The 14,053-nt window shown below is 46.2% G+C and overlaps 1 protein-coding gene across 1 annotated transcript in view; it reads left to right on the forward strand.

The window, feature by feature from the left end:
- STK35 (serine/threonine kinase 35) overlaps window positions 1-13,190 on the forward strand; it is a 64,333-nt gene extending 51,143 nt beyond the window's left edge. Inside the window, exon 3 of the mRNA XM_029612890.1 lies at window positions 13,073-13,190. The gene's annotated coding sequence lies outside the window, so the exon portion shown is untranslated. The remainder of the gene's footprint in view (window positions 1-13,072) is intronic.
- The last annotated feature ends 863 nt before the right edge of the window (window positions 13,191-14,053 follow it).

The following is a 14,053-nucleotide window of genomic DNA, read 5'->3' on the forward strand; positions in this document are numbered from 1 at the left end:
ATGTTTTATTGGCTTTGGGAACTGGAGGGTTCTGGTATAGTGGATGATGGGCTGTGGCTGGAGAACTTTGCAGAATTTCTGGAGAGGTTACTCTTATGGGAAAGACCTGCACTTGAAGGGAAGTCCAAGGTGGGAAGTCAGGTTGCTTGTCCTCAGATTGTTGGTAGGCAGAATTTTAGAAGTGCACACACTGTATTAGTTTTGTACTGAATTTTCAGAAAACTCTGGGCAGGGTTATGGCCATGACATTACTTTCTATGAGATTCCAAAACCATTGGTTAATGCTCCCCTTATCCCCTTCTCTTTTGAAAGCACTGTTTTGAGAACATGGTCCATGTTTTGACTGACAGTTTCAAGGAGACTGATCAAAGGACATGTGTAGCAGTTAATCTGAAAAGGAAAAGAACATTCACCACTTCACTATCCAACTTAACTACAAAGTATTGCTATAAATATATGGCATCATTCACAGAAGGAAAATACAGCAATTTTATGCCCAGAGCCCTGGGTTCACTCTGAACACACAAGCACAGGAACTATGGGCAGAAGAAGGCAATCAAGTGATCTAAAGGTGCCCAATGAAATGGCCTGCTGAAGCAAACGAAATAGCCAATTTAAAAGGGCAACACTGTCTGCCGTGGAATTTCTCAGTAACCAATAAAATAAAATTTCCTAGCGTGTAGCAGATGGACTCAGGACCAATGGGTATAGTGTACTCCTGATAGCAGTCGGAGACGGATCAGATTTCAATCTGACGTCAGCCCTAGTACATATATCCCTGCAGGAAGTACAGCTCTTCAGTATTTTCCATCTCCAAAGCAGTTAGGGGCTCTGGTGTTTTTACCAAAGAAATCCAAATTAAGAGAAATCTTACCTCTACAGACGAGCCCCACTCTCCTGCGGCGACACCAGTTGGGTCCCTCTCCTAGTCGAGATTCCCGAGGTGATTTCTGCGATCCCTCGGAGGTAAGCCTCGGTCCTGTGGCCGACCCTCGGCGGGGACCTAGCCCCCGACATCGGGTGAGACTGAGAGGCAGCGGGTGCAACCTCGAGTGTGGCGGTGAAGGTATTTTCCTGCTCCCCCCGCAGCCGGAGACCGCCTGGAACGAAACCGGGAAGCACCGGGACAAGGTAAGGTAGAAATCTATTTAAAAGTCTCCGGTCTCCGAAGCTCGAGGAGACGCACAGGTTGCCAGCTGGGACCAGTGCCACCAGGTTGATCTGCCCTAGCAGGGCTAGACCCCGGTCAGATCAGAGGGTCCTCCCACGCGGAAACCCTCCGAGGTGGTCGCCATATTGTCCACGTGGTTGCCGTCACCATTTTGGCCCTATTTGTCGCCCTGTCCGCTGTCTCGATCCGTGCGCACAGAGGCAAGCAGTGCACGCGCACAAGCAAAGCGCATAGCCACGTGCTCACTGTGCCGGGCGCATAATTTCGACCCGCGCGCACATCTCTGCACGCGTGCACCAACCTATGCACGTAACCGCACACCGGAGCACACAACTGTATTGTATGCGCACAAGCCATGGCACCACCTGAAAATAAGCTCAAAGCTCAGGGCCTTTGCCCAGCATGCCACAATAGAGCTGCATAGCATGAGGAGGCCACAGCCCTGTGTATACAGTGCGAAGAGGCCCTAGGGGACTCAACTCATGGCCCTCCCCAGCCGGTACCAGACCCCAGCCTCTCAAGCGGTATGCTGGACCTAGATCACACAGTGGGACCCCCCAAACGTGGCTTCCCAGGAACATGGAGCCCCCTAGTCTAGACCCAGCTTCTATCTCCTGGGTAGAATTCTTCAAAGGTCTGCATACCTTTGTCTGCATACAACCGAGGCCTCCAATGCAGTCACAGGCCCCACCAGAGGACCTCAACATGCCAGGACCCACTATGCCTAGGGAAGAGATCCCACCACCCAGAAGCCCCACCTTCAGGGACACAAACATCTCAGATGAGGAGTCAGAACCCCTGGAAGAAGCGGAACTCCCAGGGACAGAACACCACCGAACCATAAGAACATAAGAAAATGCCATACTGGGTCAGACCAAGGGTCCATCAAGCCCAGCTTCCTGCTTCCAACAGTGGCCAATCCAGGCCAAAGGAACCTGGCAAGTACCCGAAAACTAAGTCTATTCCATGTTACCATTGCTAATGGCAGTGGCTATTCTCTAAGTGAACTTAATAGCATGTAATGGACTTCTCCTCCAAGAACTTATCCAATCCTTTTTTAAACACAGCTATACTAACTGCACTAACCACATCCTCTGGCAACAAATTCCGGAGTTTAATTGTGCGTTGGGTAAAAAAGAACTTTCTCCGATTAGTTTTAAATGTGCCCCATGCTAACTTCATGGAGTGCCCCCTAGTCTTTCTACTATCCGAAAGAGTAAATAACAGATTCACATCTACCCGTTCTAGACCTCTCATGATTTTAAACACCTCTACCGTATCCCCCATCAGTCGTCTCTTCTCCAAGCTGAAAAGTCCTAACCTCTTTAGTCTTTCCTCATAGGGGAGTTGTTCCATTCCCCTTATTTTGGTTAGCCATTCTCTGTACCTTCTCCATCACAATTATATCTTTTTTGAGATGCGGCGACCAGAATTGTACACAGTATTCAAGGTGCTGGTCTCACCATGGGGTGATACAGAGGCATTATGACATTTTCTGTTTTATTCACCATTCCCTTTCTAATAATTCCCAACATTCTGTTTGCTTTTTTGACTGCCGCAGCACACTGAACCGACTATTTCAATGTGTTATCCACTATGACACCTAGATCTCTTTCTTGGGTTGTAGCACCTAATATGGAACCCAACATTGTAATTATAGCATGGGTTATTTTTCCCTATATGCATCATCCTACACTTATCCACATTAAATTTCATCTGCCATTTGGATGCCCAATTTTCCAGTCTCACAAGGTCTTCCTGCAATTTATCACAATCTGCTTGTGATTTAACTACTGTGAACAATTTTGTGTCATCTGCAAATTTGATTACCTCACTCGTCGTATTTCTTTCCAGATCATTTATAAATATATTGAAAAGTAAGGGTCCCAATACAGATCCCTGAGGCACTCCTGTCCACTCCCTTCCACTGAGAAAATTGTCCATTTAATACTACTCTCTGTTTCCTGTCTTTTAGCCAGTTTGCAATCCACGAAAGGACATCGCCACCTATCCCATGACTTTTTACTTTTCCTAGAAGCCTCTCATGAGGAACTTTGTCAAACGCCTTCTAAAAATCCAAGTATGCTATATCTACCGGTTCACCTTTATCCACATATTTATTAACTCCTTCAAAAAAGTGAAGCAGATTTGTGAGGCAAGACTTGCCCTGGGTATAGCCATGCTGACTTTGTTCCATTAAACCATGTCTTTCTATATGTTCTGTGATTTTGATGTTTAGAACACTTTCCACTATTTTTCCTGGCACTGAAGTCAGGCTAACCGGTGTGTAGTTTCCCGGATCGCCCCTGGAGCCCTTTTTAAATATTGGGGTTACATTTGCTATCCTCCAGTCTTCAGGTACAATGGATGATTTTAATGATAAGTTACAAATTTTTACTAATAGGTCTGAAATTTCATTTTTTAGTTCCTTCAGAACTCTGGGGTGTATACCATTCGGTCCAGGTGATTTACTACTCTTCAGTTTGTCAATCAGGCCTACCACATCTTCTAGGTTCACCGTGATTTGATTCAGTCCATCTGAATCATTACCCATGAAAACCTTCTCCATTACGGGTACCTCCCCAACATCCTCTTCAGTAAACACCGAAGCAAAGAAATCATTTAATCTTTCCGCGATGGCCTTATCTTCTCTAAGTGCCCCTTTAACCCCTCGATCATCTAACGGTCCAACTGACTCCCTCACAGGCTTTCTGCTTCGGATATATTTAAAAAAAGTTTTTACTGTGAGTTTTTGCCTCTACAGCCAACTTCTTTTCAAATTCTCTCTTAGCCTGTCTTATCAATGTCTTACATTTAATTTGCCAACGTTTATGCTTTATCCTGTTTTCTTCTGTTGGATCCTTCTTCCAATTTTTGAATGAAGATCTTTTGGCTAAAATAGCTTCTTTCACCTCCCCTTTTAACCATGCTGGTAATTGTTTTGCCTTCTTTCCACCTTTCTTAATGTGTGGAATACATCTGGACTGTGCTTCTAGAATGGTATTTTTTAACAATGGCCACGCCTCTTGGACATTTTTTTACTTTTGTAGCTGCTCCTTTCAGTTTTTTTCTAACAATTTTTCTCATTTTATCAAAGTTTCCCTTTTGAAAGTTTAGCACGAGAGCCTTGGATTTGCACACTGTTCCTCTTCCAGTCATTAAATCAAATTTGATCATATTATGATCACTATTGCCAAGTGGCCCCACCACCGTTACCTCTCTCACCAAGTCCTGTGCTCCACTGAGAATTAGATCTAAAATTGCTCCCTCTCTCGTCTGTTCCTGAACCAATTGCTCCATAAAGCTATCATTTATTCCATCCAGGAACGTTATCTCTCTAGCATGACCCGATGATACATTTACCCAGTCAATATTGGGGTAATTGAAGTCTCCCATTATTACTGCACTACCAATTTGGTTAGCTTCCCTAATTTCTCTTAGCATTTCACTGTCCGTCTCACCATCTTGACCAGGTGGACGGTAGTAAACCCCTATCACTATAGTCTTCCCCGACACACAAGGGATTTCTACCCATAAAGATTCAATTTTGTATTTAGTCTCATGCAGGATGTTTATCCTGTTGGACTGTATGCCATCCCAGACATAAAGCGCCACACCTCCTCCCGAGTGCTCCTCTCTGTCATTGCGATATAATTTGTACCCTGGTATAGCACTGTCCCATTGTTTATCCTCTTTCCACCATGTCTCTGAGATGCCAATTAAGTCTGTCATCATTCACTGCTAAACATTCTCCCATGAGATGCTTCTTCACCAAGAACGAGCTTCCAGACCTCGTCACACACAGCTTAAAAGAGCTTGCCATCCTGGGCACAAATGCCTCGGGGGAACCTAAGACTAACTCACTTTTGGAGGGACTTCGTCAGACCTCCCGCCATTTCCCACTATTACAAGCCGTCCAGCAACTAATTGACCTGGAATGGGATGTCCCAGAAACCATGTTCAAAGGGGGCCGGGCTCTGGCAGCTATGTACCCTCTGGATCCAGCCGCCAAAGATCTCCTGGCATGTCCGAAAGTGGATGCCATGGTCTGTGCGGTCTCTAAGCGCACTACTATCCCGGTAGAGGGAGGAGCAGCACTCAAGCATGCTCAAGACAGATGTCTGGAATCTATCCTCAAAACAGTCAATTGACGTCTCCACTATGTCTTTACAGATCGTGGCCTGCTGTGCCGTGGTGACACGCGCCTGCTTAGCACAGACCAGGAACAACACTCCTGGGGAAGCCCTGGAACCAGCTGTATCATTCCTCGCAGATGCCGCTTTGGATCTGGTACACACAGCAGCTAGAGGAGTCTCATCCACCGTGGCGGCCAGAAGACAAATCTTGTTCCGAAACTGGTCAGCCAACGCATCCTCCAAAACGAGACTTGCAAGGATGCCTTTCAAAGGAACTCTCTACTAGCAGGGACCCCCCTGGCACTATTTCCACACAGAGACCTGCTTCAACAAGGCCTGATACTCCATGAGGATCCAGCTCAATTTTCTCTTATGGCCTGGCCATTGAGAAGGCTCGCCTGAGAGCGGATACTCGGGGGCTATAATCGACACCCTACTCCGAGCACGCAAGTTCTCCACATCCTTAACGTACATAAGGATTTGGTGAGTATTTGAAGCCTGGTGCGAAGACCATGACATCATACCATGCTCAATTAAAGTTCCCGTGATCCTGGAATTCCTGCAGAACGGGCTACAGGAAGGGTCTGTCCCTCAACTCCATCAAGGTACAGGTAGCTGCATTGTCATGCTATGGCTCCAAGAGCGAGGGCGACAGCATAGCCTCTCACCCGGACGTTTCACGCTTCCTGAAAAGAGTCAAACACATCCGCCCACCACTAAAGTGGCCGGTACCTCTTTGGAATCTCAACCTGGGCCTAGATTTTCTAGCAGGAGCCTCCTTTAGGCCCCTCCGAGGTCTGTCCCTCCGCCTGTTAACTTTAAAGACAGCATTCCTGCTGGCAGTTTGCTCAGCCCGCCGCATTTCGGAACTACAAGCACTGTCCTGCCGTGAGCTGTTCCTTAGGCTCACCCCGGGAACCATCCAGCTATGCACGGTCCCTTCGTTCCTTCCCAAAGTGGTGTCACACTTCCATCTCAACCAAACCATCTCGCTACCATCGCTGGATGAGTTGAAGAATTCAGAAGAGGCTCGTAGCCTATGCCACCTCAACATCGGCAGACTCCTATCCAGCTACCTGGAAATGTTGGAACCCATACGAAAAAACAGACCACCTATTCGTCCTTCACAGCGGGAAGAGACAAGGGGAAGCGGCCTCGCAGGCAACCATAGCCCGCTGGATCACGGAAGTCATCAAGGCGGCCTACGTAGAAGCAGGCAAGCCACCGCCTTTACAGGTCAAGGCCCATTTTACTAGAGCCCAGGCAGTGTCCTGGGCAGAAACCAGAATGCTGTCACCTGCAGAGATTTGTAGGGCGGCGACATGGTCTTCCATCCACACTTTCTCCAAATTCTACCACCTGGATGTCCAGGCTCGGGAGGACACAGCATTTGCAAGGGCAGTACTAAGTGGGTCACGGGCAGCCTCCCACCCGGATCGGGAGTAGCTTTTATACATCCCATTGGTCCTGAGTCCATCTGCTACACGCTAGGAAATGGAGAAATTGCTTACCTGATAATTTCGTTTTCCTTGGTGTAGACAGATGGACTCAGCATCCCACCCTTGGCTGCCGTAACGCATGGTATTTCGAATGATTCAAGGGTAAGCCATGTTTTCATTCACCTAGGACACCCACCTTACCAGGTGTCGACGCTTTCCGGTTGAGTATACTGGCGGTCTCCAGCTATAGCCAAGTCAACCAGATCAAGTTAATCTAGTTAATCAAGTTTTAAAGTTTAACCAAGTTATAAAGTTATTCAAGTTAATCAAATTAGTCACACATATATCCACAATGCTTTTCGAGGAGAATACTGAAGAGCTGCACTTCCTGCAGGGATATATGTACTAGGGCTGACGTCAGATTGAAATCTGATCCGTCTCCAACTGCTATCAGGCGCACACTATACCCATTGGTCCTGAGTCCATCTGTCTACACTAAGGAAAACGAAATTATCAGGTAAGTCATTTCTCCATTCTCTTCCAAGCAGTTTTGAAGGATTTGATATATCTATTCTCAGTCTTTGCAGTCACTATTAGTATATTTAGCTCAATTCTGTGAATATTTTCTTTTATTGAAGGGGATTTTTGTGTATAACTAAAAATTTCAAATAAGCTTATTGATGTAACAGATATTTGGAAATGTTTTCATAAGTCATGATTGACTACAGTACTAGCTGAAATTTAATAATAGTAAATAATTTTTGGCAGCACAATAATGGGAGATTTCAATTAATCAGGTCAGTGTCTCATCAGAACGTGCTTGAAAGGTTAAGTTTCTAGATCAGGTTTCTAAACCTGTCCTGGGGACCCCCAACCAGTCAGGTTTTCAGGTTATCCATAACAAATATGCATGAGATAAAATATACATGCTATGGAGGCAGTGCATGCATATTTGTTGGAGTCCACCAGGATGTTTGGGAGCCTCTGTTCTAGATGCCATAAATGACTACTTCATGGAGCACCTGGTCCTAGAACTGAGCTACTTTAGATTTAAGTCTCAGTGGCATGCAAGCCGCCCTGGTAGGAGGGGTTATTGTGGTGGGGCTACTAAGCAATAGTGATCATAATGTGAACAAATTTGACATAATCACTGAAGGGAGAGGACATTAAGTAAAACTAGTTCAAGCAAGTTTGCTTACCGTAAACGTTTTTTTTCGTAGATAGAGTGAATTAGCCATGCTGATTGAGTGCGATGTCCTCTGGTGGTGTGGCTCAGAACCTTCTATAGCAGAACTTTGTGGTCTGCCCAGGTTAGTGTTCAGTTGGTATAAAAAATCACAGATTACATCTCCAAAAAATCTCTAGAGACTGCCAGGGAGGTGGGCGGATTCACATGGCTAATTCACTCTTATCTATGGAAAACACTGCTTTTTTTTTCCGTCGATAAGTGAGTGAATTAGCCATGCTGATTGGGGAGTCCCAAGCTGAGGGTTGCTGCTTTTCAAGAAGAAGACTCGAGCAGACTAATCGGTGCTCTTGTACTATTATGCAACCTGATCACTTAAGTGGCAGGCTCTAGTTTATTTCTTATTGTCGCTAACACTGCTCTTCTCACAGAATTGTCCAGCTCAGAGAGCTTGTCTAGACATTAAGGAGATGTAATGAAAGGACCATTTTGCAGCCCTACAGATGTCTGTTATAGGTACATCCTTTAGATGTGCCAGAGAGGTTGCCGTCACTCTTATCTGGTGTGCTTTCACTTTCCCAGGTAGAGGTGCAGAAGCTATGATATGGCAGTGATAGATAACGTTTCATCAACCAATTTGCTAAGGTCCTTTTGGAAACTGCAACGCCCATTTTGTTGTGGTTAAAGGAAATGAATAATTGTTGATTTCCTCTGACCCTGTGTTCTTTCCTTGTAGTATGCAAGGGCCCATTTACAATCCAACGTATGTAAGAGTCTTTTCCCTCATTTTTATGTGGTTTTGGGAAGTACATCAGGAGGGAAATGGATTCATTCAAATGAAAGGCAGACACCACCTTTGGCATAAAGTTTGGGTGTGTCATAAGGTGTTATTATCATTAATTGAAGATATGGTGAGAAATGGACCGAGGCTTGCAGCCCAATAATTTGTCGTGCTGATGTGATTGCTACCAGGAATAATACTTTCCATGTAAGGAACTTCTGTCCTGCTGTCACTAGGGGTTCGAAGGGGCTGATCATGAGAGCCCATGGAATTGGAGGTTTTTGTACTGGTGGACGAATTTTAGGAGGCCCTTCATGAAGCAAGACACTAACGGGTGTGACGAAATGGAATGTCCATTTACTTGATGGTGATAAGCAGAAATTGCACTTAATGTACTCTCACTGAAGGAAGTCTGTAGACCTGCCTGGGACAGATGATAAAGGTAGTTGAGTAGGAGTTTTGGAGAGCAATTGAATGGTTTGACAGATTGTGTATGACACCAATGGACATAACGGGACCACTTAAAGGAGTAATTGCGGAGAGTCTACGCTTTCCCCAAAAGATAGGAGAATTTCTTGAATCATGCTCAGAAGATGCAATGGTTGTAAGACTTGACACTCAATCTCTGAGCTGTGAGGTGGAGTGATGAGAGTGAGGGGTGTAGCAGGATTCTTTCTTGTGTCAAGAAGGTTGGTTGGCATCCCAGTGACCTGGGCAGTTGCACTGACAACTGTACAAGATATGCGTACCACAGTTGCCTCTGCCACGCCGGAGCTATTAGGATCATTTCCACTTAGTCCTGTATGCACTTCTGCACTGTTCGTGTTTAAGAGTGAGATTGGTGGGAATGCGTAGAGTAGACCGGTCGACCATGAGAGGAGAAACGCATCTTGTGATTCTCTGTTCGGGCTGGGAAGCAGAGAGCAAAATCTTTCCAGTTTTGTGTTGCATTGAGTCACAAAAAGGACTATGCAAGATTCACCCCAGTTGATGAAATACTATTTGCTATGGATTGGTCTGGGGCCCACTCATGTATGGGAAAAACTCTGCTGAGTTTGCTTGTAAGGTAGCCTGTAACGAGATGGCTCATTCTGTTGCCAATTCCCGTGTCAGAATCACTTCCATGCATAGGCTCAACAAACCGGATTTGCTTTGCTTGTTTATGTAAAACATGGCCACTTGGTGGTCTGTGTGGACCATGGTTGTCTTTCCCGTCAGGATATGTTTTGAATACTCTGAGCTGTTAAAGGTAAGAGGCTTCCATGGTTGACCACAACCCCTGGGTTTGATAGTGAAGGAGGTGTGCCCCCCAGCCAGTGGTGGAGTCATCCTTGGTGAGAATTAGCTGGTGAAGGGGAGGTCGCAGAGGTGCTCCCTCTGTTAGGGTTTTTGATTTCAGATACCACGCTATGTCTCTTCATTGAAGCTGTGACTAAAATATTTGCAGAGAGATGTTGAGAACCTTGAGTCCATTGCCTTTAGACCCCCACTGCAGTCTCTTCATATGCAACTGGGTCAGGGGTACCACATGGATAGCTGCTGCCATATGGCCCAGCAGTTTTAACAGCATAAGTACTGTTCTGGTTTTGTTTTTTAGGTGTAACGCCAGAAGTCGCAGGCATTTGACTCTGCTCGAACAGGAATTCTCTCTCCCAAATGGAGTCTATCGTTGCTCCTTTTCCTAGCTTGTAGATAGTCAGGACCAGTGGGTTATGCTCCCCTGCCAGCAGATGGAGACAGAGCAAGCTGAAGTCAAAGTATATATACTCCCGCAGTAACCCCAGCCTGCCAGTATTCTCTATCTCCAGCAGATGGTGGAGATGCATCTCCCTATGGGAATTGCTGTGAATTTTGAAAGGAGAATTTTAAAATTATGAAATGAAAGCCCTGTATTAGGTATTACCGCAGGAAACTGCGGTAATACCTAAAGGTCCCTCCCCTAGTTGAGAATTCCTGACGTGATTTCTGAGATCCCTTAGAGGTGTGCCTTGGTCCAATAGCTGGTTCCCAGCATGGACTTAGCTGCTTGTACAGCTGAAAGGCAGCGAGTGCAGAAGGCCGAGCACAGTGGTGACCGCAGATGCTCTCTTTCCCCGCAGCTGAAGAACATATCTGTTCTCAGCCAGTAAGCGCTGAGCTCCGGCATGCTTAAAAATAATAAATAAATAGAGCTTTTACCCTCAGAGATAGTATGGGGGTTTTAGGCCTTTCTTTGATCTCCTTGCTTGGTGCACCATCCCAACGTTCCCACTCTCATTGGGGTTGGGGATCTGGGCAGCCTGGTGGGTTGAGCAGCCCAGGTGGGCTAGACTATGCAGTAGGCTTTTCTTGGCGCACCGCATGGTAGGCCATGGTGGTGTCTTCATGTGCACTTGTGCATGCTTTACCGCCCTCTTTGGGACGTATGTGTGCGCAGGCGCAACCTTTGCATGCATAACATTTTTGTGCACAGTGATGCGCTCCAGCGGAGTGTATTAGTAGTGCATGCGCCTTGCCATGCTTATTGCTGGGGAGCCTATAATTTGTGCACGCAACTTTTGTTAAGCACAAGCCATTTGAACGCACAGTTGCTGCCACTCATTGCACCAGTAAACAAGCCTAAGCGCCATTCTTCTTGTGTTGCCTGTCATATTAGGGCTTCTCAGCCTGACCTGGCTTCCACTGTGTGTCAGCGCTGCTTGGATTTTGCTAAGCCTGGATCCTCTCGTTCTGATCATGGTCTGGTTACGGTTTTGGCTGGAAGTGCACCAGATCTTGGTACTCCCTTGACTGGCTTCTGTGCAGGAGATAGCAGTTCAGTTGGGCCCGCTCCAGTATCTTCAGGGCTTGGTTTGGTCTGGCTGCTTTTTCTTGGGTGGAGTGTTTTCAAGGTTTACAAGCCTTTGTTCAGGCGCAGTCATCCACTACTTATCCGGCCATAATTTATCCAGATAAGTGGCTGAAATTGCCAAATTAGCTATTTAAATTATTTGTCCAAATGACTTTTGAGTATTTCCCTTGTTATTTCCATTGTTATAATATTTGGTTTATAATAAGTTTTCTGTAAATCACATTAAATGTGTATTAAAGTAGTCGTTCTGTAGTGGATTTACTTGAGGGTTGTCGTCTTGCTAGCTGCCCCACATTTGGCTCGGCTTCAGCTCACAGACAGATGGCCTGACATTCTGACAGATTTTCCTCATGGTAGATGCATTCATCCTTACATCAGTTGTAGCGAGAGAGGCCTGCAAATCTTTAGATGCTAATAAGGGATTCTTTTCAACTTCATGGATGGTTTTCCGGTTTGCTCTTAGGGTGATCTTGTGTGGGCAACCACTCTTGGGTATAGAGTCTTCACATTTTTCCATTTGTAGACTATCTGACAATGGTTGAGCCCCAAATGTTTAGAAATGATCTTTAACCCTGTCTAGACAGATGAGAACCAACTACTATTTTTTGCAGGTCTTCTCAAATTTTTTTATCGTGACATAATTTTCCGGTGAAGACCAAACTCAGAATCTGCTGACTTTTATATAGGGCAGGATGCCTAAACTCAATCCTGTGCATTTACTCTGCAGGGCGGCTTACTTGTCACCCTGCTATTTAAGCAGCTGAACTAAGGGATCACTTAACTTTTCCATTCACAGTCGTTCTGAATTAGTCTTTTTGTTCCTACTGGTAGATTATTGTGACTGAGGAAACATGGACTTGTTTGTCAGAAGGCACTCTAGGACTGTGCCTGGGGCAGCTGCAGATTCGCTGAATCTCTCTCAGCAGAGAAGAGGCCTCTCCTCCAGGCAGCATGCAGGGAACAGGAGAGCCTGCAGCAGCAGAGCAAAGGGGGCTTCATTGTGGAGATTAGGAGGGGATGGGCTGGGGGTGTATGCCTGTGTGTGAGAGAGAGGAAGGAAGGGTAGAGGGCAGTGTTCATGTGTGGGGAAGAGGAGGGATATTGAGTGGGATGTAGAGAGGGCCTACAAGGAGGAGCAGGAGCATGATAGGGACCCCCCTCCCTTCTGTCCATCCACTGCAATTCAAATCCTCCCTCCTTTGATCTTGAATTCTATATCCCGGGTCCTGGAAGCCACTCCTCAACCCTTCCTAATCCTCCTTCCCCTTGCTGAATCCAAGAACCTCCCTTCTCTTCCCCATCCCGAGTCCTCTTTCCTTCTCACTCTCTACACCCCATTCCTGCTCCTCCCTTCCTTTCCCCATGCCTGAGGTCTCCTCCTTGTACTGATTCTTGAGATCACTTTTCTTCCCCCAATAAAAATTAAATAAATACTAATTAGGCTGTAAAACTACTTTGGTTTTATAATGCAGTGTGAAAGATGGAAATGTCTGCTAATTTGCTTCACAATTTTGTAATGTTTGCCACAGGATCTACCCCTGAGCTGCCACAGGAAAGACCTTCTGCTCTCTGAAGTCCAACCTGGAAAGTGGGGGGTGACAGTGCCAACAGTGCCTAGGGGGCACCAAAATCATAAATCCGTCACTGGTAAGAACTTGATGTTCTCATCCTTACACTTTGGTGTTCAGAAGCTTTTTCTCAGCACTGTACCTTGAATAGCAGAGGCAATGGGCACCGGTGGAGCAGTTCTAGAAAACTGGATTTTGGTTTCTGCTTCCCGACAGACATGGAATCTCTCTCTCACTCAGCCCATGTCACCCTTTCTACTCACTAATCCCTTTGGACGTTTTTGATTATTTCAGCTTGAGGCTGTCAAAATCCAGAAGCAGCAAAAAGCAGAAAACCAATCCTGGCTTCTCGCCTGAGTGGCCTCAAGGGCGAGTCTTTTCTAGCAGGGGCGGTGGTGGCTGTCCCCGCAGATCAGGAGCAGTCAGAAAGATTCAGTGCTCTGTCCCTACACCACTGCAGATGGAGGACTCTGCACGATCACGCCTGCCTGTTTTCTTGCTATGCTAAATGTCATGCAATGCATTCTGCCCCAGGGCACTGCAGAGTCCTGCAATAAAATGTTCTCTCCTGTCCTTCATATTATGCACCTGGGCCAACGTCAGAGAAATTGGACTTATTAGAGCAGGATCAGATGAAGGTGAAGAATATTCTCCAGTTCTCTCTGTTACTGAGGGGGCCACAGAAGCAGTTACCACCCTCACACATCCCTTACCACAGCCCTCCGGCCAGAGAGGCATACTCCACTCTCCTCTCCCGCCTAGAAGCCTAGACATATCATACATATCATGTCTCTTCTTCAGGCGTTCGGCCTGGTGAACATACTCCATACCTCATTTATGGTCAGCCCATGCATGTCTACTCCTTGCCTCCTGCATTAGAGACAGGCCCTGCTCCATGGTCTTCCCATACCACTCACGCTTACTCCTCTCCTCCTGCATTAG

Source organism: Rhinatrema bivittatum, chromosome 8 (assembly GCF_901001135.1).
Source record: "Rhinatrema bivittatum chromosome 8, aRhiBiv1.1, whole genome shotgun sequence".
NCBI classification, from domain to species: Eukaryota; Metazoa; Chordata; class Amphibia; order Gymnophiona; family Rhinatrematidae; genus Rhinatrema; species Rhinatrema bivittatum.